Source organism: Fukomys damarensis, unplaced genomic scaffold (genome assembly GCF_012274545.1).
Source record: "Fukomys damarensis isolate Sample0158 unplaced genomic scaffold, DMR_v1.0_HiC HiC_scaffold_5, whole genome shotgun sequence".
Classification (NCBI taxonomy): Eukaryota; Metazoa; Chordata; class Mammalia; order Rodentia; family Bathyergidae; genus Fukomys; species Fukomys damarensis.
Window position 1 is genome coordinate 78,215,025 of NW_022900917.1, and position 10,796 is coordinate 78,225,820.

General features: G+C 37.9%; 1 pseudogene; it reads right to left on the minus strand.

Annotated features, from left to right (window-relative positions):
• Nucleotides 1-6,769: 6,769 nt before the first annotated feature.
• LOC117285077 lies at nt 6,770-6,872 on the minus strand (annotated as a pseudogene).
• Nucleotides 6,873-10,796: the final 3,924 nt, after the last annotated feature.

Genomic DNA, 10,796 nt, shown 5'->3' on the forward strand with positions numbered 1-10,796 from the left:
ACCAGGCTGTGTTCTTTCCCTGGTAAACAGAGAGGCTCAAAAGTGAAACCATACCCAAGCCTTTGACTATGACGTGTTTGTTAACATTAGATTGGTGATAGTGACTCACGAGGGCCAAGCACATTACTGGAGGGAGAAACACTGCTTACCTAACAAGGAAAAGAAAGAGAAGTCGATATTTGCTTTACAATGCTCCAAATTAATAAACAAATCAAAAAGAGAATGAACTGATTTACAGTTACTTTAAAATAACATCTAGAATAAAACACATGAAGATTTTCTTTGGTCATCATCGATGCCTGTCCTGGATGTTGAGAATCAATTTACAGATGAGACATAAGATGCTATCAAGAATATATGGTGGATGTTTAAATTTTAAAAAATGATTATCACAAAAGACACATTGTTCTCAGCCCTCTCAAAGTACTGCTTCATGCCTTAAACACACCTTCTCTATCGCTCTCCCCAGTTGCTCAAGCAGTTCCAGAAGTCCAATTTTGTACCTGAGTGTGATATGGTGTGATAAAAATAAATATAGTGAGCCCTGCTTCTGAGTGCAGTCCGATGGAACCGGAGGCTGGTACAAATCTCATGATTCATTCTCACCTACTGTATTCACCAGGCCTGGAGTGGTGTCAATCCTGGGTCTCCCCCAACTCAAAAGGACCAAGGAAGGAAGGTACATTCTGTATTTTGAATCTATCAGGAGATTGAGGCAGTCATGACAGCACAAATAAAGCCACTCAGGAAAGATGACTTCAACAAGTGCTTCAGAAAGTGGCAAAGACAGTGGGATGCTTACAAAAGCTTTCTGTTTATAGAGGCACAGATTCCTCGTGTTAATATGATCATTATGTAGATCAAAAGTGTATTAATAAAATTAAAGACCAAGTGGCGTTAAGTGTACTCAAAGTGAATGAGAGTATTCTGAGAGGAATTAATGGCAATATGATTTTTGCTGTAATTTTTTTCAGCTTTAATTGAGTTTATTGGTACATTTTAGGGGTTACTGTAATATTTTTAAAAATGATCCATTTGCCTTACTTCTTGATTGTACCCCACCCCCAGAGTACTAAGCAGTAGACAAAAATAATGATGCATTTTTTTATAGGGCACCTTTTAGGTTGCAGAGCTAGTGCAGGAATTGCAAATACACAGAATTTATATATGTCCTCATGGAATATATGTTTAAATAAATTTCCAGGTTATTTATTTTCCCTGCATACTACCTGGAATGAATATACATTCAGTTGTTTCTTTGAGACAAGAGGTAGTAGACTACTTTCAGATTGTCTATGGACACTCAGCAGAGCACTAAATCTTTTTAGAGATGAAGAAATTGAAGTCCAGGTGGCTGATGTAACTCTGTGACAATTCCATGATTATTTAATAAGGAAGCTATAAGGAGAACCTCGGCCTGGCGGCTCCCAGTCTAGTGGACATTACCTGACTCTAGTTTTCAGTGAAATGAAACATAAATCGTGCAGCCAGGGGTGTGTAACACAGTGAGTACTACATAGTGTAAACTCTGTAAATGTTTGTTGAATGGAATTGAGTTGGAAGTTGGAAAGGTTCCTAAAGAGTCTCCTATCGGTTCGTGCTCTTTGTTATGCTTTACTAGGGAGAGTGAGCAAAGGAGTCCTTGGAAATGATTTCAAAAAGGTCCCAGGATCCATGGGCTGCAGCACAATGGTGAAGACCCATAACCTTTCACCTCTGTGGCCAGCACTGCTTTTCTTACAGTGCCATTGGGGTGTGAATGAAGGCCTATAAGCTGTGTCTGTGGGTAAAGAGGTGTGACATGGTTTAATGCCATTTCATTGTAAACTCAGTTGCAAGTATCTGAGTAGGAAAAGACAGTAATTCAAGTTGTCAGGGTTTTTAGAAACCTGCTCTAGGGTGTTATATTCATAATGGAAAGAATTGTAATGCTTGAATGTGGTTATTCTTGGGCCTATTCTGAAGCCAGGAGTGTATATTCTCTGCAGGCTTAATACAGACAATTATGGTTAAACCCAAGCCTCCAGATAGACAGAATTTCCAGGATCTGGCAAATAACTCAGCGTTCACAGTTTTCTCATGCTGGGTGCTGTGAGCTGAAGGCGGAGGACAGGCAAAACAACTGCAGACTGTGTTGCTTTACCATCAACAGCAGGAAGTCCTTATCTTGTCCCTTCAATGATAATTTCAAGGGACTCATAAAATACTTCCCAAATCCCTCAATAGTATAGAACCAGCCCAAGTCACTCACTTTGTTTTGTGGTCCTTCATCTATTCTAGTTGCAGATGACCTTCAAGGGCAAGGACACTTTGATCTCCTTGAGGATCTAGTGACTCATCTGCCACTACAGCTGTGGAGAGAGAAAAAAAGTGAGTGATGAACAGGAACAAGCTGCAGCCATCCACACACCCCTCTCTACATCAGCAGCTCTAGGGCCCCATTTTTGCACTGAAGAGTCCCTTCTGGCCCTAAGTGCTCTTACTTTCTGGGGAGGAAACAGAAGAGAGAGACTATACCAGCACTAAGTTCACCCTTAGCTTTAGTAGAGGATAAACTTAAAGCATCATAAATTTCAAAGTCTGCAAGGAACTACTGTTCATTGAGTTATTTTTTGCTTTGTTTTTGCCTCATTTTATGATAAGGACATGGAATTCTAGATAAAATGAGTAGGTTGAACACAGTCATCCTAGAAGTTAGTTCAGGCCCATATTGGGCTTTCATACTGACAAATCATAAACCCCATACCTGGCAGGCATCCTGTTTCCCAACAGTTTCAGTGACATCAATAAACTTATGGCTTTATATTCATGATAGTTTTCTTATAGTTGTACTTTCAGGGTAATTTCATGAGACGTACATGAAATACATTTTGCATATTTTTATCCCAAAGACACCTGATCCCTTATTTACTCACACTATTCTTATGACAAAGCATCTCTTTGCTGTTGCAGTACCCCACACATCTTCCAGAGAGAGAGAGAGAGAGAGAGAGAGAGAGAGCTGTACTCAGGGAAGGATGTGGAGTCATGGCCAAGGGCACCAGGAAGGCATTCCCCCAGTGCACTGTTTCTCAGGAAGAAGTTTGTTCTTGAAGAACATTGCACCCTAGTATGAAGCTCAGTCATCTGTGTATCTTGTTGAAAATATTAGAAAAGATACTAGACTTCTTTTCTTCTCAGTATCCTCATGTGAAATGTGGAGATCATAATAGCTCCTCAGAAGGTTGAAGTGAGTATTATTAACTATTTGTCCTTCAATCCCAAATGTTAATTTTTATGGGCTGTGGGTTTGCTAAATACATTTTTACTACTCTATCAACTGACATTGACTTACCAAGAATATATAAATATTTTACAGTTTGGAGTCATAAATGGAAGAAACTACCTTAGGCTGGCTTAAGCAAGGCATTTATTGCCAGGTGTGGCTGAAGAAGGAGAATTGCTGTGAATTTAAAGTCAACTTGGTGTATATAGTGAGTTCATAGCTGGCCTGGAGTAAGACGATCCTATTTCACACACACACACCCATGAATAAGAGTTCTACAACAAACACATTCATTGTACACCTTAGTGCCATGCATGCAGCTGAGGGCCACATAAGTGACTAGGCTTCTGGATTCAGGAATGCCAAGCTTCCCAACAGCAAAGGGACTGTATAGAGAACTCTTTCAAGTCAAATTTTATTCCTGAATTTTTGGCCTTACCAAAACTTTTACACCTTGTGACTGTCTTTGCTATTAAGACATCAACACTCGAGTCTTTTTGTTTGTTTGTTTGTTTGTTTTGTTTTGTTTTTTGGGTTTTTTTTTTTTTTTTTGGTACTGAGGATAAAACTTGGGTCCTTGTTCTTGCGAGGCAGACAGCGGAAACCACTGAGCAAAATCCCCGGCCCCAGAGTCTTTCTCAGCTTTTCTGCCTTTGCTCTCGATCCTCGCACGTATTTCCATGACCCCATAGGAAGATGAGTGTTCTCATCATGCTTCTGCTTCCACCTGTATGAACATGTTCAGCAAGTGAGATGATCACAGGCTAAGATATTGACTGGGATTTGCTTTCTAGGGTTAAATGTTTCAAGGATATTAGAAGGCTAGCACCTGTTGGTCAGGTTTAGAGCAGGTTTGTGTATTTTTCTTTCTCACTTCCTTCTGAAGATTTTTTTTGCATATATTTGAGCCAGGGAACATGGAGATTCCTAGCCAAGTTTGGCTTCCTCATCTGCTCATGTTCTGTGATATTTGCTCTACTTCTCTTTCAAACTTTGCCGCTGGATTGTGTTTTGGTGCCTCAACCAAACAGTATCTGCAGCAGGCAGCTCCAACTTCTTTATGCTGTGCAGCAGGATCCATTTTCTTGTTGTCTCACACCTGAGAAGTCAGCGGTTGCAGATGTTTTTGACTTCACCACACTTTGATTCAGATCTATGAGATCTGAGTTTCTGTCTTGACAAGATGGAGAAATGCTATATATTGCCTTATGGAAAATGTTCGATCTGTGTAACTTAGGTTTTCCTGGTGAAAGCAAAAAGCGGCCACCAAAAGGTTTAGGTGAAATTTGAAAGTAGATCTTGACACTGATGCCCTTGCATATTAAGTAAGGGTTAATTTATCGCACTCTGGATATATTTTCTCTGCATAAAGGGAAGTGGTAGATCAAAGAAAAAAATGATATTCCTTGATGCCTACCTCAGGTACCAATATGGTACTATTGTAATCTGCTTTAATTACGCTCTGCCTCTTACATCAGCCTCCACTTCAGCAAATGTCACTGTAAAACTTTTATGTCTCCCCATTAAAATGTGAGCTCTCTAATGCCTAGGATAGGTTTTAGAACAAATGCATGCTCAAGAAATATCGATAATAAATGAAATGAATGAATTACTAAAAATTACTAAAATTGTCTAATTACTGGAATTATCTAATTACTGGAATGCTTTGAGAAAATATCAACATGATGGACTGAAAAATTTTATACTCAGGAATCAAACAAGTATCTCTCATTTTACCTTTGTTTTGAAAACATTTATAAAATAAGAATAATCAGTGATGAATGAACATATGACCATATAAAGAAACAGTACTGATTAGGGTTCTCTAGACAAATAGGCAAATAGAACCAAATATGTATAGTTCCACAACAAATAGATCAGGTAATGCCACCCTGCAAATTGGAGAACCAGGGCAATTAGTACCTTCTCAGTCCAGGAACTTGGAAGCCTAAGAACAAATGAGACCAGTGATAAAGCCTTGGTCCAAGGCTGGAGAAGCTGTGGTCTGCCATTCACCAGTGAAGTAATAACAGTAGCAAAACACACCCAGTAAAGGATTGAACTTATAGCCATGCACCAGTTTAGCCCTTCATTTGCCTACTTTTTGTCCCACCTGAGCCCCTGTACAACTGGACAATGTACCACATTCAGGGTAGATCTTTTCCTTCAGTTCTCTGATACATGTGCCAATCATTTGTGGAAACATCCTCAGGGACACACCTACAAGTGTTCTAGGTGTCTCTCAGTCAAGTCAGATTCACCACCAGGATTGATCATAACAAGGGACATTTTATATTTATAAACAAATTGCTACCAATGTACTTTGTTCACTAAAATATCTATCTATCTATCTATCTATCTATCTATCTATCTATCTATCATCTATCATCTATCTTTCTTTATCTCCTGCTAGTTAGTTAAGTGGAGCAACTTATTTAAGTGGAAAGATAAAAGAAAAAAATTTAAAAGTGTGTATATAATGTCCCAACATATTGCCTGAGACCCAGAAGTCACATAACTCCAAGACTAAGGATGCAGAATTCATGTCACTCAAATGATTATTCCCTATGTATTTCTAAGCTCTCAGCAAGTATAGCACTGTGACTTATAACAAATACAACAGCAACCCACCTCTGATAGTGCAAAAAAAATGTGGTAGTCTACCTTCAGTTCTTGCAGACTTCCAACATGGTGTCTTCTTATTGGCCTCTATTCCCACTCTGTGTTCCTGCTAAGCTCTGGATTTTATGTGCCCTGAATCTCCATCTTTGTTGACTCAAGAAGACAGTGGTTCTTTTGTCTATGAATTTTCTTCAAAATGCTAGAAACATAAAGCAGACTTTTACTGAACGTTTGTGTTAATGGAAAGTTTTTGTACCTCAATAAAAAAAGATAATGTTAAATTTGAATATTAGATAATAATTTTTTTTTGTACCAGGGATTGAACTCAGGTCCTTGAGCTTGGAAGGCAGGCAGTGGAACCAGTGAGCTAAATTCCCATTTAGATAATAATATTCTTAAAAGACTCTACATTTCTATGATTACAGAAATTGTCTTAGTTACTTTCCTCATTGCTGAGAAAAAAATATTTGATACCCCAGTTTAAAGAAGGAAGGGTTTATTTTAGCTCACAATTTAAGATTTCAATTATAGTTATCTGGTTCCAAGGTAGGGTAGCATAGCAGAGTATCATTGTAAAGGAGAAACAGTTCATGGCAGGCAGAAGGCAGCCAGCAGTGATGTAGCAAAGAAGCAGCAAATGACCAACAGTGACTCGTTTTCTGTCTCTTATAATCTATCCAGGCTACTTACCCTTAAAAAGGTAGCACTCACATCCAGGGAGGGGCATCCTTAATCCTAGCATCATATCATGAATCACACCATAGATCCAGCCTCCTCTGAAAAGCCCCACCTGAGACAACATGAGGCTTTGGGGGCACGTCTGTACACAGCCATAACAAAAATCTAAGAACTAACTCTGCCCCATGCACTAACCTTCATACCTAGTGATCTCTTCAGTCTTCCTCTGATAAATTTCAGCTCTTCTTTGTAAAACTGATAAGAACAAATACTAAACTTCATCTTAGCCAAAAGGCCGAGAAGCAATCAGCTCTTCCTTTATAATCAAAGTTACTTCATCCCTCTTTCTTAATTTTCCAGTAGGTCATTTTTGTGTATTTCTTGCTATGGATAGAATGGAAGAATAGTGAAATATTTAAAGTAAAAATGCTTGAGTTTCAGTCCCTGAGCTACCATTATTCTGGAGACCTTGAGAAGATTCATTACATGATAGTTCAACTTATGTATCTATAAAATATAAATAATATTCACTTTAATTAACTGTTGTGGGGCAATTAGAATTCTATATACTAAATAAATAGACTAGAGTCCTATCTCTCACTATATAGTAATGTTGACTCAAAATGATCAGACTTAAATATAAACCCCAAAACTATGAAATGTCCAGACAAAAATATAGAGTAAATGCTTCAAGCCATTGATCTGGAAATATAATTTTGGATATGACCTTTAAAGTATAAGCAAAATGAACAAACATTTATAAATGGGATAGGTCAAATTAAAAGACGTTTGCAAACACACAGCAATGAAAAGAGCAAAGAGTCAACCTAACAATGGAAGAAAGCAGTAGTGAACTATTCATCTGACAAGGATTAATATCCACCATATATAAGGAAGTCTATCTGATAAAAAATACTACTGCTAATAAAAATGATCTGATTTTAAAATGGTCAAGTGACCTGAATGAATATTTCTCAAGAGAAAATGTAGAAAAGACCAATATGTTTATTAAAAAATGCTCAACTTCACTAATCATCAGGAAAGTGCAAATCATAACTGCAATGAGATTTCATATCATACATATTTGCTAGAATGGGTGTTATCAAAAAGATAAAATGTTAGCAAGACTACAGAGACAGGGAACACTTATGCACTGTTGGTGGGTCTGTAAATTTGTACAGTCTGTATGGAAAACCGTATATGGGTTCCACATCAAATAGAACTAAAATTGTCATATGATACAGCCATACTACTACTGAGTTTATATCCAAAGGAAATAAAAATCAGTATATCAAAAAACTAACTCTCCTCTGCTTGAATGTTTATTGAACCACTATTTGTAATAAATAAGATATGGAATCAACATAACTCTTCATGATAAATGAATGGATAAATAAAGAAAATGTGTGTGTATATATATATATATATATCATATATCATATTATTCTGTGATTAAAAATGGAACTGTGTCATCTGTGGCCACATGGATTGAACTGGAAGACATACGAAGTGAAATAAATATTAAATGAAAAACAAATAGAGATATTCTCAATTCTACATGGAAACTAAGATATTAATCTTAAAGTAAGTAGAGAATAAATTAATGGTTACCCCAGCCTGGGAAGAGTTTATGTGCTGTGTGGAGAGATGGTGGTTAATGTGTACAGGAGTGAGGTTGGAGAGGAGGAATAGCTTCTAATATTCTACAACACAGTTGAGGAACTGTTGCCTCACTGGTAGGGTGATGGATCTTCTACAGGAGAAACAATGTAAAAATGGTGGGTCTTGGAAGACCTCCCTGCGCCAGTTTGATTTCAGGGCAGAGATTTCATATCAGAAGGGGCTGATAGAATTGGGGATCTACCATCCCTCTTATGCAAAGTTTCTTCTTCATTGGAAGTGGATCACATGTGGTCTAATCACAGACAGATTCTGTCGATGGGGAAAAGCATGCCTTAAGGACACAAACCTCCCCAGGTAAGACTAAATAATTTTACCCCAAATAACCTGTAAACATGCTACTTAACATGGCAAAATAATTTTTTTCATATTTAATCAAAGTAAGTATGTTGAGGTAGAAATGGTATTCTGGATTATGTGAGTGTGCCTGTTGTCATCAAAAGTGACCTCGTGAGATACATTAACACATGAGGGTCAGAAGGACAAATAGAAGTGGTAATGGTAGCATGAGCTGGAGTAATTTGAGAAGGTCCCCAAGCCAAGAAATGGTAGCAGCGTCTAAAATTTGAAAAATAAGGAAAGAGATTTTCTCTTAAATCTCCAGGAGGCATTCAGCACTGCTATCACCATGACTCCAGACTTCTTACCCTAAGGTTTTAGTAGAGTAAATTTGTATCAAGATGTTAGGAGGCTGAAGCCTGACTTTATCGGAAACCATGGAAGATCACACCTGTGGCATGAACAAGACAATGACTACCTTAGTGATTAGCAACTTGGAGGGGGTTGATAGCTGCAAGTTGTCATAGCAAGAAAAGAATCGGTACAGTCATTGTAGATAAACAGAAAGAGCCAGGTAAATAGCTACAAAGATCCTCCCTGAGGTCTGAGCATCTGCAGACACTCAAGAGGCTCCCCCTAAAAAGGCCCCTCCATTACCTTGATTAAATAGTGGAACAATTCACACCACTCAGCACTGTTGGTAATATAGACAAACTATGTATAAAAGCAATTTATCAAAAGTCCCACATCCAAAATCGTATTTAAGAATCAAGGACACAAGGATTAATTCACTTGTCACTACTATTCGATATTGTACTGAAGTTTCCAGCCAAGCACATTAAGTAAAAAAAAAAAATGACACCCATATTTGTAATTAAAGAGTCTACGCTTTCAGGTGGTATAAACCTTTTATAGGGAAAATTGCGATTTCACTAAAATATTACTAGAAATTTAGTAATATTCTGGAATTAAATACTATATTTAGGGAAAATTTAACAAAGCATTTCATGACAAGCATTAAAGCAAGCAATACAATGTCTCTTAAAGATGACCCCACAATCCCCGAATGTCTGATACTGGTATAATTCATGTTAAAGGGAAAATAAGGCTGCTAATTAGCTGAACAGAATTTGGGAGGATGATTCTATATTAGCTGAGTCAGCCCGATGATTCACAAATTTTCTCAGCAGTGGTTATAAGAAAAAAAAGTTGAGGTAGTAGTAAGAAAAGGGAGGAGGACTCAGCCCAATTTTGTAGGCTTTGAAGATGGAAAGAGAACATGAGCCAAGGAATGTCGGCAGCTTCTACAAATCGAACAAGGCAGGACCCAGCTTCTCTCTGAGACCGTGCAGGCGGGAGCACAGTCCTCCTCCTGGCACTCTAATGCTAGCTCAGTGAGAGGAGAGTCAGATTTCTGACTGAAAATAATAAAATGACAACAATAAAATAAAAAGCAGAATTGTAAGATAGTTTTATAAAGTTGTTGTTTTAGCTGTGCGTGGTGGCTCATACTTGTAATCACAGCGGTCTGGTAAGTCAAGCCACAGGATTGCAATTTAGAGCCCAGACTGAGTATTTTAGTGATTTACTGATACCCTGTTTCCATAGGATAATAAAAAAGGGATGGGTACAGCTCAGTGCAAAAGCCTGGGGTTCAATCCTTGGTACTACAAAAAAAAAGTATTGTTAAGTGTCTTAGTTACATTTTTTTGCGGCTCAGACTAAATACTTGACACACAAAATTAAAGGAAAGGTTTATTTGGCTCTCAGTATATACAGGTTTGAGTTCACTGTTGACTGGCTCCAAGGCAGGGTGGCATGGTAGAGGGCAGCAAAATGGCAAAATAGTAAAGAAGCAGCAAGCTACAAGCAGAGGCAGCAGCCCTCTTCCTGTCTCTTCTATTCTATTTGGGCTGAAGCTGCTTAGGGTAGATGGCACTCAAACCCAGTGTGGGTCTTCCCATTATCCACACCCAGAACTATGCTAAACCAGTCATTGGACTAAATTAGTAATTACACACCCTTAATCTCAACAGTCCGTAACAATAAGCCATTAATTGCACTAAATGCATAGCAGGATATTAGAGCAGCAATAGAAAATCAACACAACCATGAAAAGTTGCTGAAAGAAATTAATCGGGAGACAATAAATTTAAGATTATTGATTTACAGCCAAAACATAATTCTTATAACAATCTCAGCTACCACTTTATCTAAGGTTGATAAGACAATCCTAAAATTCACACTTAGTGTAGAGGACTAAGATTAACTA